Consider the following 15,577-nt stretch of genomic DNA (forward strand, 5'->3'; position numbering starts at 1 on the left):
GCCCAGCATGCCACTGCATTAAACGAAGTATTTCATCACTGTAAAGATTGTATTTTCATAAAACTGGGCTGTCTATACCAGTGGTCCAAAAGTGGGTCACGGGTCTATTCTGAATGGACCGCAAGTAACTCACCAACGCATCAAGTTTGTAAAAAACACACATTATTTTAGATTACAGTGAATTTCCAGCACAGATCTTGTATTTTGAAGAGCCATTTCCTGCTGTAGAGTGAGTGACTAATGGACAGCTTCCTGACAGAGGCAGCAGACAAGCTTGACAACATGGCCAAATGCAAGTAAGATGCTAAATATATCTGAAACTGCATGGACCTTGAAGTAATGACTAAGGAGAAATCTGGACCCCATGGTTGGACCAGTTGGGAACCACTGCTCTTTGCAGTAGAAAGACACAAATACTTAAGAAATATTCAGTACATCCATCCATCCATTTAAATAGGTGCTACATGACCAGAGAAAAAAGGCTTTGGCATACGCCTTTGCTTTAAATGTAGACAACTACCAGAATGCACTGAACAGCACTGGACCAAAAAACGCTCCCACTGGTGGGTGACATAATGCATGCTTGTCCGTTTTGACAGAAGAAACAGTATGACTGCCCACTAGTAACAAACAATCTCAAATTACAATAAAACACTGAGCTAAAATTTGTTTCTGAAAACATTTGAGGTAAGTAACAGGCAACACTAATAGAATCCTCAACTTTGATCAGTACTGCCTACTTTTACGATTTGAAGTCTTTTAGCCTCTGTTTTCACAATTCAGGAAACAAGATAGCACCCACTTCCTGTTCACAAACTCTCTTGTTAGAAAGCACACAATACTAGGGCCCATCTTGCAGTGGGATTACTCCAGCCATGATACAGCAATCCGCAATTTAATGCAAATTTCTACCAGGGCCAGGGGTGTAAAGTGAGGTGGGCAATGGCCCCTTCCCTACTTGCTGTCCCCTTACTTCCAGTGCCTTTGCTCAGACCACAGCCACCTTTGAACATGAAATGGAATTGCACTGAGTTCTTGATGGAACTTTTGAATAACTAATTACTAAGAAAAAATGTCAGAGAAGGCCATGTGTTTCATTAGCCCTTTGCTGGGAAAAACAAAGCAAGCAAACTTTTGCTTTATTCATATGTTGCTAAATACATTCAATCAAAAGGACAAACACCCATTTGACATTATTCTAATAGTGTGGGAAATATATCCAGACATGTATATTGGTTGCACTTTACAGAGGACTAAACTGTTGGCCTTGGTGGAGGTCTGCACTCTCCAACTGTCCTTCCTGTCTCTGTTGGTGTGGCCTCATAAAATGAAGCCAAGCAAACTTGTCACTACATCTGAAACAGTTGGGGGCCATCCACATGTTGCATCTAACAATGCATGGAAAATGCCAGCCATGCTGCTTTCATCCTTTTACCCAAGGTGCTTGGGAAGTTGTGCTCCCTATGTGCCTGATGTTAGTAAGCAACTAAAACCTGTACATTGTAATAATGATGATGATGAAGTTTCAGGAATTGACCAGTAAACTTCTGACTAAACTACGGTAACGTACCTGTAAACAAAGTTAAACCAAAGATAAATGTATTTTGAGCACTGCATATCCCTCACAGTTGCTCTACTGCTCAGTCTTTTTTTGGAAAACAAAACAAAAAACTTACAGTATCTGGGTGAAGTGAAAAAGTACAGTTAATTTCATCAAATGACCATGGAGTTTCATCTGGACAACGGGAGGTTCATAGCTGAATTCAGAGTGGAAAATAACCAGTTTGACTTTTTTCTGAGAGTAGAACAAAACAGCTTCTGCCAAGTCACCAGCCTGCTGGCGCAATGGCTATGCATTTGTCTGAAGAGACCTAATTAGCAGTGAAAAGGTAAAGTTGATTTTTTTTTACAGACATCATGTAAAATTCTTTCAAAGTTGTAGACAACACAACAGTCTTTTGCTCTGGTCTATGCTCTTTGGTTGCACCAACAAGGTTTACCAATGGAAGAAGGGAACTGCCCATTGGTCCGACAGCCCATTGTTCCAACCATATTAAACTCATTGTGAACACGATATCTCAAGAACACCTTGAGGGAATTCCCTCAAATTTGGCACAAACATCCGCTTGAACTCAGGGATGAGCTGCTTAGATTTTGGTGGTCAAAGGACAAGATCATTGGGACCCTGAGTCCATCTCATTCTTGTGAACACAATATCTCAAGAACACCTTGAGGGAATTTCCTCAAATTTGGCACAAACATCCGCTTGAACTCACAGATGCACAGATTGGATTTTGGTGGTCAAAAGTCACTGTGACCTCACAAAACATGTTTTTGGATATAACTCAAGAATTCAAAATTTCACATAAATGTCTAATAGGACAAAATGATGAAGTGATGACATTTTATGTCCAAAAGGACAAAGGTCAACTTCACTGTGACATCATAATGCTCTCCAAAACACTTTTATGGCTATTATTCAAAGCAACTGATGACACTAATCCTGGGTGTCCATCTTGAAACTGTGCTGATTGTGTAGCTCTTCTGTGCTGCTGGTTTGAGAATGTGTATGAAGCATCCATGTTTTAGAATTTGTTGCTTCTTTGCAGCAACATCCATATTTGTGTAAAATTCTGAATGCAGGATTTTTACTTGTAACAATGTGTTTATTAAGTCCTGGTGGTAAGATGAGATGAGATAAGATAATACTTTATTAGTCCCACAGCAGCGAAAATCTGCATTGTTACAGCAGCAAAGGGACAGTGCAAAACAAGAAGCATCAGTAAAAAACACATAGCAATATGGTAAGTGACGAGTAGAAAAAAGCAAAACATAATATACAATAAAGAAAGGCTGAATACCTGAATTCACATTATTACACAGGACGTATAGATATTGCACAGTTTAATATATACTGATATTGCACCTGAGTGATGATTGATGATTGTAAACAGTATAAAAGCGGAATATAATAATAAAAAGGCTGAATGGCTGGATTCACATTACTGTAAATGCTATATTGCACACTTTAGTATATACTGATATTACACATAGGTGATGATTGTAGAATTTAAGTTATGGTATGTGTGGAATACTGGGAGCAGTGTCAGTTGTTAAGTCTGACATCACTGAGCAGGTCCCTCAGTGACAGGCTTCTTCACCCACGGTGTGTGAAGAAGAGACGCTGCAGGTTCTTCCCTCCTGCTGCTGTTAGAGTGTTATGCATATTCTCTGTTAGGGATGATAGCCTAGCCATCATTCTCCTCGCCAAATCTGTGATTCCCCTAAATTCTAAATGTTATTATCTTTTATATACAGTATGTACACACTCAATACATTTCAATCAGGAGAGGCTCGTTTTTTTAGTGAAAAGAATGTGTAGTTACTTGTGCACATATGAAAAATGTGAATAGTCTTTGGTGATTATACCCATCAAGATAGTATATATTTAAGGAGGGGGGTGAATCCATAGTGGAATAGGCAACCCCCCACCAACAGCGTTTGCTGGAGAGAAATTACACCTAATTTCCAGTGGATGTGGAATTTTCCAATTGAGTTGCTGCGGTGGATGGCAAGCATACAGTGATGTAGGCCCCCCACGGAGAAGAAAGGCTGTAGGAATGCACATTAAGTATATTTTCAGCACAGTGGCGGCTGTACAGGAAAGTAGTGGGAGTGACCCCACAAATGGCAGAGAAAGCATCAAAAGCCACCTGTATCCTCCTCAACCTTTTGAGGGCAGATCTGACAGAGGCTCATCTATCTATATATAGCATAAGAGTGCAGTGTCAGGCCAATGGGGTATCTCAGCCAAATGAGCATCAGCAAACCCTCACAAGAGGATACTGTTTGCCTCATAAAGGTGCAGTGTCATGGCAGGAACACATTAATTAATATCTGACAGCAATTTGAGAATAGTCATGCCACAAAACATGCCTCATTGCAGAAGATTAGTTTATTAATAACTTGTTTGAAAAAACAATAACAAATATGTATTAAATATTTATTTGGTTGCATAGTGAGTATTTTCACATGCACGTGTTCTTGATTGTACTTGCATACTTAAGTAAGATTTTGAATCTACATACTCAATACATATATTTTTTTGTTACAGGTATCTTGCAACTGGATATTCCCGTAAGACAATAGCCTTTTGTTACCATGTGGATCAGAATAATAAAATCAAATGCTTATTCAGTCCACTAGATAGTGCTGGTATTTTTTTTTTCCCCTGGTGGGGTCAGCAGAGGTCTCAGTCAGCAGCATTTACTTATTTAAGACTAAGACTTATTTGGGATTTTTGTAACACGAATGGAAAGAAGGACTTGGATATGACACGTGTGATATGCAAGTGGTGTCATATGAGAATAAAATACTCTTGGAATATGACAAATATGAGGGCTCACCTCACACGCCACCATCCAGAGACAGAGTTAGCCACTGACAGCCAAGCTAATGCTAAACCTGCTAAACACTAAAAATCAACCAACACTGGAAACACTTAGCTTGACAAAACTACCACCCAACTCTGAGAGAGCTAAGAAAATAACACAACCCATCACCTACTTCATGTGCAAAGATCTGCGTCCATACAGCGTTGTTGAAAACAAAGGCTTTGTTACATACTTAAAACACTGGAACCCAGGTATGTGACTCCATACTGACATTTATTCACCCACACAGCCGTACCCAAGCTCTACAGAGAAGTGAAGCATAAAGTTAAGGAGTCTTTGAGTACAGGGGGAAGAGTAGCATTAATTTGTGACGCCTGGTCTTCAAGGTCAGTGGATTCATATGTGACTATGACAAATTATCTCACAGAGAATTGGTGATTGCTGTCTCATGTTTTCCAAACTAGAGCAGTACACGAAAGTCACACCAGAGCAAACACTGCAGACCTCCGGCAAAATGCAGCACAAGAATGGGAGATTGCTGACAAAAACCTTGTCGTTGTAACAGAAAATGCTTTTGACATGGGTGTTGCCATTTAGCTAGTGGGATACCTGCATGTGAAGTGTTCCACTCACGCCTTAATCTGGCCTCACAGAGGGCGTTAAATCTGCCAACACTGCAGTTTGTCAGGTTTATGCAGCATTTCTGACAGGTTTCATGACAGTGTTGGTCAGTCTGTCTGCTTTGCATCACATTTTGTTGCAATAAAAATGATAAAAGTCAGATGAACAGACTGAATGACAAAAATGACAAACTTTATGTGGTAAAACTGATGATGGCAAAGTTTTCCTTTGGGGAAAATAATGTGCAGTTGGAAAAAAATGGTAATACATCTCAATTTATTTAATCACAATGCTCAGCATATCGCAATAATATTTTATCCTACCTGAATATTGTGATAATATCATATTGTGGGTCCTATCATGGTGATTTTTTACCCAAGAGAATACATGCCACCACCCAACAGCGTATGCTGAAAAGAAATTGCAGCTGGTTTCCAGTAGATGTGGGATTTCCCATCTGTGTTGGGTCAGTGGATGGCAAGGATATAGTGATCCAGTCCCCCTGACTTCAGTGGCTCCATATACTTTATCAATTGTGCTCCATGCTGTTGTAGATGCTCAGTATTACTTTCGGGTGGTGAAAGTTGGGGTTTATGCACAGGTGGTACATTGGCTGTTTCCGCATTTGGAAGAGCTCTTTGTCAAAGCAGTCTTGATATATCAAGTTATATCTCTCCCTGGCACTGAACATCTGTGGCCTATAGCACACGTGTTTGTTGCTGATGAAGCATTTCCCCTCCAGTGACATTTGATGTTGCCACATCCTGGCCAAATCACAGGGAGAGAAAAAATGCTCTCTCAAAAACTACATGCTGTCATGGGCCTCATGAATGGTGGAATGCGCATTCAGTGTATTTTCAACACATTCAATATTTTCAGCACAATGTACAGGAAAGTAGTGGGAGTGACCCCCAGAAATGGCAGCAAAAGCATCAAGAGCCACCTGTATCCTCCTCAACCTTTTTAACGGATGACAGAGGACCATCCACATGTAGCATCAGTGCCTGAGTGCAGTGTCAGGGCAAGGGGGCATCTCAGCCGAATGAGCAGCAACAAAGCCTCACGAAAGGCTATCACCATCACCATGTTACCCCACTCACACCAAATATCCTCCCTTCACCCCAGCTTCCAAAAATAAAAACTATTGCATTTTGGCTTCGTTGATTCAACCAATCATAAAAATGCCGCTTCCAAGTTTATGTTTTACTGATATCCGATTGAATATCTGATAAAAAAAAAAAAAATGGAGACATATCATAAAAGCAGTGTCAGTGTTTAGATTAGTTGATGCTGTCATTTGATAATCAAACACAGCCTGCCTGCCAGTCCTCGTTGGGTAGCAGTGATGTAATGGAGATTATACGCAGGTATACTGGGTATTCCCACCTCTTTTAATGGCCAGTTACAGGATACTCACCTAAAGGAGAGTATACCGATTTCCTCCTCAGAAACCCGCTTATCTACCTGGTAGTACACCCACCTCATCAACTACCCACTACATCACTGGGTATTAACATAGAATGTTGAATGGGAGTCTCATCTAGTCTGGTAGATTTGATTTTTGAATGCTGGTGGTAGATTTATCAAGACTATAGGCCTACTTGCAAGTTGTGTATAGTAGTGGTCATTGGGATTAGCCTACTATAGCTGAGTGGTAATCTAGCTGTGTGTTCATGAGTGTTGGCAAACATTAGTGTCACTATGCACAACAGCAGCACATTTCTATACTTACAGGCTAACATTACTTGCAAGTTGCATTGAGTGGTTAGCTGACTGCACAAATGTGCTTGTGTTAGCTAGCATTAGCTGCATTCTACGTTAAGCCAATTTTACAAAGTGACCAAAAGTGGAATTACACCATCTGTCTCTTCTTAGGGAGAACTGTATTCTTTCATGCACACACGCAGGCACACACACACATTAAAAAAACAGTAGGATTAGTAGCCCATAAAAAGTAGATAAGTAACCTATATAGTATAAAATGTAAGTACATAAAATAGAGCAAAGTGCAGTGTGCTTGTTATTAAAATAATGTTACTTATGAAGTGGCTGCGGAAGGGGGTGAGAGTTCAGTTCGTAGATGACTGTTGGGTAGAAGCTGTTTCTGAATCTGGAGGTATGAGTCTTTAAGGCTCTGTAGCGTCTTCCAGATGGCAATACTGCGAACAGTTCATGAAAGGGGTGGGTGCTGTAGACCTGTAGGTGTCCTCAAGGGGGGGGGGGGGGGGCAGTGGGAGACCAATGATCTTCTGTGCAGTTTTAACGATCCCCCGCAGTGCCGCTCTGTCAGCTGCCAAGCAGTTTCTGTAGACTGTGATGCAGTATGTCAGTATGCTTTCTACCGTGCAGTGATAGAGGTCCTGACGTCCTGATGTGGAAGCCCAGGAATTTAAAGTTGGGCACCCTCTCCACCTCCTCTCCCCCTCCTCTCCCCCTATTGTCAGTGGCAGGAGCTCTTCCTGATGTCGTCTGAGGTCTATAATTAGCTCCTTTGTCTTCTTGATGTTGAGAGACAGGTTGTTGTCTGCACATCACACAGTCAGTCTTTGCACCTCATCTCTGTAGGCAGTCTCATTGCCGTTTGAGATGATTCCCACCACTGTTGTGTCATCTGTGAACTTGATTATTGAGTTTCTGGAGTGAGCTGGTGTGCAGTCATACATGTAGAGGGAGTCAAGGAGGGGACTCAATATGCAGCCTTGTGGTGCGCCAGTGCTGACGATCAGGGTTGAAGAGATGTGAGTGCCCAGTTTCACTGATTATGAGCAGTCTCTGAGGAAGTCCTTCAGGGATCCATAGGCACAGTTGGTTGCTGAGACCCAGGCCTCGCATATTTGGCACCAGCCTGCTGGGGACAATGGTGTTAAAAGCAGAACTGTAATCAACAAAGAGCATCCTTACATACGTGCCCTTCTGCTCCAGGTGGTTTAGTGAAACGTAGAGAGCAGTGTTTACTGCGTTTACTGGTCTATAATCACTCAAGGAGGTGATGTTGGACTGCTTGGGCACTGGGATGATGGTGGCTGTTTTCAGGCAGGCAGGTATAGTAGTGTGTGCCAGTGAGAGGTTAAAGATGTCGGTGAAAACCTCTGTGAGCTCATGTGCACAGTCCCGGAGTGCTCTTCCTGGGATCCTATCTGGTCCAGGCGCCTTCTTGGCACAGTTCTCAGGACCCTCTTAAACTCTTGTGTCTGGAGGATAAGGGAACCTTCAGCAGAGTCCAGCGGGGGTGAAGCTTCGTTGTCCAGCCTTCTCTCAAAGCGGGCAAAGAAATGGTGCCATTAGACCCAAAAATACCTTCTCCCATAGACTTGCATGTTGAAAGAGACACCTGTAAATCAGCAGATAATTTTTTTCACAAACCCCATGAAATGACTTGTTTAACTATCAGGATTTGATCCAGTCTAGAAGAGCTGCATAATTATATCATTTTATCTCTATTCAAGTTAGCAGAACACTGGTCTCGCTCACCAGACCTTTCTCAAGAAAAGAAGGGTCTGGCTGTGCCGACTCTCACTTTGAGACTGGAGAAAAAAAAACGCCCCGGCTGCTTGTACTTCTTTCAACCAATCACAATCGTTCTGGGCAGTGCCACAGCAACGGTGCGCTTGCAAAAATATTGCCAGGGGAAACAGGTTTTAGTGTAACACGCCCACAAAAATATCACCTACAGGATGCGAACCATGGCAGAAAAATGGCTACATCCCCGCAAGATCAAACACCGCAAAAGGTAGTAAAGGACGTGTTGAAAACGGTTGAAAACTGCTGCACAACCGGAGGTGGTAGGGCGGGACTTCAGCGGGTGGCTTGTTCCGCCCAATGAGAGGCTGATCTCTGCAGCAAACTTCCACCCACTCAGACTAGCAGAGCACTAAAGCAGAAGTTGAGGCAGCTTACTCTATGGGCACCGCAATGCGGAAGGTTGAGTTAATGTCGAGTTAATGTCATACTGTGGAAACAGAGCTTTTCTCGCTTTGTTCACCACTGTGCAACTTCCATATGAATGAACAGACGCCTGCCTCAAATGCTGAATCCAAACTTTTTTTTTGTTGAATGGGCCAGATTAGATAATGTAGAAATATCTGGGGGGTAGCTGCCTCTCGCGTCATATGGCTTATTAAAAAAAATTAAATATAAAAGCAGAGGCCCTCACTTCCAACTTTATGTTAATAATGTGTCCTACCACAATTATGCAGACGACACTCAGATCTATGTCTCACTGACAGCAGGTGAATATGGACCAGTGCATTCACTCTGTCACTGCATCCAACAGGTCAGTGTGTGGATGCAAAACAACTTTCTCCAGCTAAATTCAGACAAGACTGAAGTCATCGTATTTGGTCCACTGAAACAAAGAGAAAGTGTCAGCAGTCACCTCCAGTCTCTCTCTCTAAAACCTACAAATCAGGTTAGAAATCTCGGGGTAATAATGGACTCAGACTTGAACTTTAACAGCCACATCAAATCAATAACATCAGCAGCTTTTTACCATCTAAAAAACATTGCCAAAATCAAAGGTATAGTGTCTAAGCCTGACTTGGAGAGACTTATCCATGCATTTGTCTCTAGTAGGTTAGACTACTGTAACGGCCTGCTCACTGGCCTCTCCAAACGGGCCGTAAGACAATTGCAGTACATCCAGAATGCTGCTGCTCGGGTCCTGACCAAAACCAGGAAGTACGAGCACATTAGTCCTGTGCTCAGGTCTCTACACTGGCTTCCTGTGGCTCAGAGAATAGACTTTAAAGCAGCTCTGCTTGTGTACAAGTCTCTCCACGGCCTAGCACCAAAGTACACCTCTGACATGTTAGCGCCATATGAACCATCTCGGACTCTGAGGACCTCAGGGACCGGCCTCCTGCTGGTGCCCAGAGTCAGGACTAAACATGGGGAATCAGGATTCCAGTTTTATGCAGCTAAAATCTGGAACAGTCTTTCTGAAGATGTGAGACAGGCCTCTACTCTGACAATGTTCAAATCTAGGCTCAAAACAGCTCTATTTCACTGTGCATATGACTGAAAGGATCTTATCTTATCTGCACTCTTCTCTTTTAAAGTTCATTTTATAATGATTATTTATGTTTTTATTTTGTATTGTGATTTTAATGCATTTTCTTGTTCTGTAAAGCACTTTGAATTACTTTGTGTACGAATTGTGCTCTACAAATAAACTTGCCTTGCCTTGCCTTGCCTATGTTTCTTTGCTGTGGCCATGTCTGCTACATAGCAGGCTATTTTTGCTACTAGGAAAGCGTTAGTTTGCTTGTTTATTTGTTTATGACAACACATTAATTAAACTGTATAGTTCGCACTTGGTGCGTGTCCACAAACTGCGTGATAGTCCTGTCATAAAAATGAAATGAACTGAGAAAAATCAAAGTGAACTTAATTGGTTAACCAAGATATTCTGTAGTGGGCCACATATAGTATAGAAAGACAAACAGTGGGCCATTTAAAATAAGCCTGCGGGCCACAGTTGGCCCCTGGACCAGACTTTGGACATATCTTAATAAAGCCATGGTTACTATAACTCCTGGGTCTGTGGGTGTGATGCCATTGGGCCCAAAAAGACTTTTTCCGATAGCCTTACTTCAGGAAAGAGACATCTGTTCATCAGTAGATTGTTTTTTTAAGTGTCACAACCCCCACAAAATGACTTATTTCAGAATTTGATTCAGTTCAAAAACACACACCGCACCGTTAAATAATTTGATCTGATCCAGTTCAGGGAGGGATAATCTGGAAGTAGCGTGCCTGGATGGTGGAGTCTCTAGTTCGTGTGTTCTATGGGCACAGTGATGCAGAAGATCCATGTAATTTTTCAACTGGAAAGTCAAACTTTTTTGGCGTCGTGTGCCACTGAATAACTAGTCTATGGTTTCTATCCTCTCCAGAGTCTTTCCCCTGATTTTAGTGTTTTTCTTGCCAGACTTTGCTCTCTTTCCCACTCTTTCTCTCTCTCTCTGTTTTCATGCAAGGATTTCAGCAGTCAATAACGTTAAGTTCTGCTGTCTGATGCACCTGCTTCTTCACCTAGTACTTCCAAAGCAGATGCCTTAAAGCCCAGTTGCCTAAGCACTACAGCCCATGATCTCATTACACCAAGCACCTCGCCCCCAGGCAGTAATTGAGGTGCTGCGTTGACTGTTAATTGCCATGGCTTGAACAGTGTTGCATCGTCTCAGAACACCACCCTTGTTTTTCCTCAGCAACACCACTGCTGTAACCTGGTCTCAAATGCAACAAAGGGAGGAAGCTGGGGAAACCCTGCAAACCTTGTGGGGTCCACCCAGTTAGAAAAAATAGATATTATGTCAAAAGCATATGAGGAGCAGGCCTAGGAAAGTTCTTTGTGATGAATGAGTTTCCTCTTTGTGGCAGCCTGAAAAGAGCATGTTGCTGATGACCAGGATTTCCCTGCTAGCCTCTTCCTACAACTTAATGAATACACACTAGCGAAGGACCCCAAACTGAATGAAAAGTATTCCTAAAAATGCAAAATAATTCTAAAAAAAAATCACACGCTATTTAATTAAGTATTACATGAGATCAAAAAGAAATACAATAATGCAGACCATGTAGGTTTTAGTATTAAAGGTGATGGAACTGGAGTGGAATGCAATGCGGAATGCAGTGTCAGTCATGATTGGGTTTGTGTGTGATGGTATTCCTGAGGAAAACCTGATTGGACTGCTTGGTCTGAGTCAGCTGAATGCAGAATTTATCACCACCCAAATTCCAAAACATCTTTCTGACTCAAGCTACAGCACAGACCAAATCATCAGTCAATACTACTATGAAGTGGGGGGTCCTGGCCTTGTTTCAAAAAGAGAGGAGTAGATGTTCTCTATATTCATTCCTACAATCACCGGTGGTCCCTGCAATGCAAGCAGAGCCATGTGCAAGAGCCACTGCACTCCATTGTCATAATGTGTCACATAAGTGGCAGTGGATTAAGTGAGTCAGGCCTGATTAATTGTGACTGATCTTTGTTATGTTACTTTTAATCTTTACCTGTAAAACTGAATGAATGACTAACTGACTAATTTTATGATGAACAACCCTACTCTAGCATCTAAAACAAAAAGCCTACTGAAAGCCATGTTACTATATTGACTATATTAACTGTGTGTGTGTGTGTGTGTGTGTGTGTGTGTGTGTGTGTGTGTGTAAGTGTGTTTCCGTGTGTGTGTGTGTGTGTGTGTGTGTGCATTTATATGTGGGGGTGGAATGGACGGGTTTTCAATATGCATGTAATATTTTTGTTGTATGTTTTTATTCTGTGAAGCACTTTGTGCTGCATTTTTAATGTATGAAAAGTGCTATACAAATAAAGTTTGATTTGATTTGATGATGAGCTCAGAACTCACAGGCTGTAACCTGTTCTATTTACTGTGGGCCACACCAATACCTCTGAGACTCTTCTCAATATTCTGGATAGAGCCACCGTGTAGATGGAGACCAGGGTCCCCAGAGGCAATCTTGATCTCACGAAGGCACTGAATTGCCTTCTCCCTCAATCTGCCTCTTTACTAGATGTTGCCCTGTTGAGCCCCCCTGCAGAGGCCAGCAGGTACTGCCTGCAGTGATAGCCTTTCTAATGATTTTTTTTGTTGCAAAGGTCAAGTTAGCAAAAGGAGTTCACCTTTGCTGTAACAGACCTTTCCACCATTTGCAGACACCTCCAAGAGGTTAAAGAAGCCTTTCCTGTGCTCAGTCTTCTCTATGTAACTGCACTACTGATTATCATCTGCAGCCTGCAAGAGCTCTTACTCCACTTTGTCCTGTGTCCTAACCCCCATCAAGTTACATGTTACATGATCAACACAGAAACTTGGCTGGCTCATGAGAAGGCATCTAGAAGGTAACAACTGAGCCAGATATGGATGAATTTGTTAGGCATTCTGTGTGCAAAGAAACAGAAGACTGGTGGTGCGACACCATTGTACGAACACCTCAAAATTCTTAAGTCACAATGGTCCAAAATTGTCCAATTGGATCCTGTCGCTCCATAAAATACACACTCCCTGCAGTTAGTACCAGTTTCCCAGTGGCATCTGAGCAACCGGACCGGAGTGTTTTTCACCGACCCGTCCATGCTTTTCCTGCAGTATTTGTGCCACTAAACATAGGTGTTTTAAGCCAGAACACAATCTTCTCCTAACCAGAAACCTAACCTCACATTGATCAAAGTATTGTTTATAACTGTAACATATGTGTGGTTTACTGAAATGTACAATGCAAATATTTTTTCTGACAATTGGATTTTCTAATGTTAACTGCAGGGATTGCTTATTTGTGGACAAAGAGAACATCAGAGCAAAGGCGTTTGTTTTTGGGATAATGGGTTGTCAGAGAGATGGGCTTTTGGGCCAGTGGGACATTTTTCAAACTAACGAGGCTTTGAAATTTTTTGGCCATTGGATTAATGAGTAGTCCCCAGACTGATGTCATCGTGGGGAGCATGTTTCAAGTCACAGACTTCTGGAAACAGAGGAAATTACACAAAACATGAATAAAAATTGAAAAGAAATTGACAAGCAAATTACATCATAGTTTAACAGATTAAAAGAAAAGAGCACTGTTAGTAGACTGGAAAACTACACGGGATAAAGGCAGGTGGCTAATATTTTATATACCAGTTCCCATGTATTTTTAGAAAAGATAATAATTAGATATGATAGGGCATAAATAAAGTTGTCTTCCCATAAGAGGAGGGTGGAGGCAGGATTAAAATGAAAGAAACAATAGGCTTATGTATTAAAATTATGCATTAATTATTATGGCTTAATCTTTAGATAAAAACATAAACGGTGCACCTTATAGCTTATGGTCCTAAAGAATACTCATTTAACACTAGTGGCCAACCAACATCTCTCACTGTCCCCTTTATCTGAAAATACACAGTCCCTGCAGATAACATTAGAAAATCCAATTGCTAGAAAAAAATGTTTGCATTGTACATTTCAGTAAACCACAGATATGTTATCGTTATCAGCAATGCTTTGGTTTATGTGAGGTTAGGTTTCTAGTTAGAAGATCATGTTTTGGCTTAAAACACCCATATTTAGTGGCACAAATACTGGAAGGATTTAATGTTTTTGGGGCCTGGAGCCTCGACAAATTGCCTTGCTTCATTTTCATTCTTTCTCTAATTGAGAATGTTGGTAGGATATAGGCAGCTGTAGAAGAAGTAGCCCATGTCCAAACTTTTTTTCTTTAACAGAATTAGTGACTGTGACGCAGACCTCATTTTTTGAAAGCTGAAAACCATTTCCCTCAGTGGAAACAAAGCTTTAATTTACTTTTATTTCACAGATAAAGACACAATAAATTGTGCAGATCATCAAACCCCCACAAAATAGCCTTTTAAGTATTGTGTGTGATTTATCCTGGCTTCATATGGGTAGAGGAAATCTCCACTAGTTGCTAGGCTAGTTTATACAATGTAAAATGCCATAGGCTAGTGCTAATAATGTTAGCATGTTGTATTTGTTTCAAAAACCTGTTTAGGATAAGCCAGTTGTTTTGTCATTGAACCATGTGAGCTGTAAAGGAGCTGAATTTTTTTAACATTACTTTTGTTAAAAGGTGCTGTTGTCCCTGGCTTCATATGAGTAGATGAAATCTCCGCTAGCTGCTAGGCTAATTTATGCTGTGTAAAATGCCATAGGCTCATACTAATAACATTAGCATGTTGTATTTGTGGGGAAAATGTCCAGCAAAAGACAAGTGCTTTGTCTATGAATCCTGCGAGTTATAGTGAAGCCAATTTTGTGTACTTGTGTTTGTAATTGTCTCTATTAAGCCATGTTTAACCCTATGGGCCCGAAAGACGCATAGTGCGTCCAAATTCACACCTGTTCTTCTCTATTGATTTTCTCCGCGACCGTGCGTCATAGCGAGAAGCCACACATATCATGTGAAACAGCGGAATTGTAGCTAGCTAATCGTCCAGTGTTTTCACAGCGAAAAACAATGATAAAGTTATACTAAAATTATGTATAACAGAGCTATCATACAGCTTTGCACACACATTACTCTGGGAAGAATTACTCACGAATGCAGGCTCACACAGAAATGCCACACATATCACATGAAAGTGCAGGAGCAAAGCTTTCCACTGATACCACACACTCATTCATTGTGCTGTCATCCCATCATGCTATAAATCCAGATTAATTGTCTACAAAATAAAAACCTGACGAATTTCTTTACAATCCATTATACAGATCTTGTTATCAGTCACTTCACATAGTGAGGAATATCATATCTTACCACGTCTTAGGCTTGCGTGTGTTTCTCTCTGTCTATCCACATTTGTAGTCCGGCTTTCAAGATGCAAATATCTCCATATTGTCCAGCTGACACTCCATCAAACTTTGTATGACAAGACCAGCGCACTTCAGCTTTGCGCACCCAGACAACTGTAGCCTAATTATGCATGCTGACAGGGCCGTAGTCACCATATACGTTGAGGAGGACACGTGCCCTCCCCTCTTCATATATGGCAGAATATGTCACTTTCCAACTTAACAGATACATGTAAAAATGTAAGAATT

At 41.4% G+C, this 15,577-nt stretch overlaps 1 protein-coding gene across 1 annotated transcript in view; it reads left to right on the forward strand.

Annotated features, from left to right (window-relative positions):
* The window catches only part of ntsr1 (neurotensin receptor 1 (high affinity)), a 109,788-nt gene that overhangs the window by 57,289 nt on the left and 36,922 nt on the right, over positions 1–15,577 (forward strand). The gene's annotated exons all lie outside the window — the stretch shown is intronic.

This window comes from Epinephelus fuscoguttatus, linkage group LG7 (assembly GCF_011397635.1).
Source record: "Epinephelus fuscoguttatus linkage group LG7, E.fuscoguttatus.final_Chr_v1".
Classification (NCBI taxonomy): Eukaryota; Metazoa; Chordata; class Actinopteri; order Perciformes; family Serranidae; genus Epinephelus; species Epinephelus fuscoguttatus.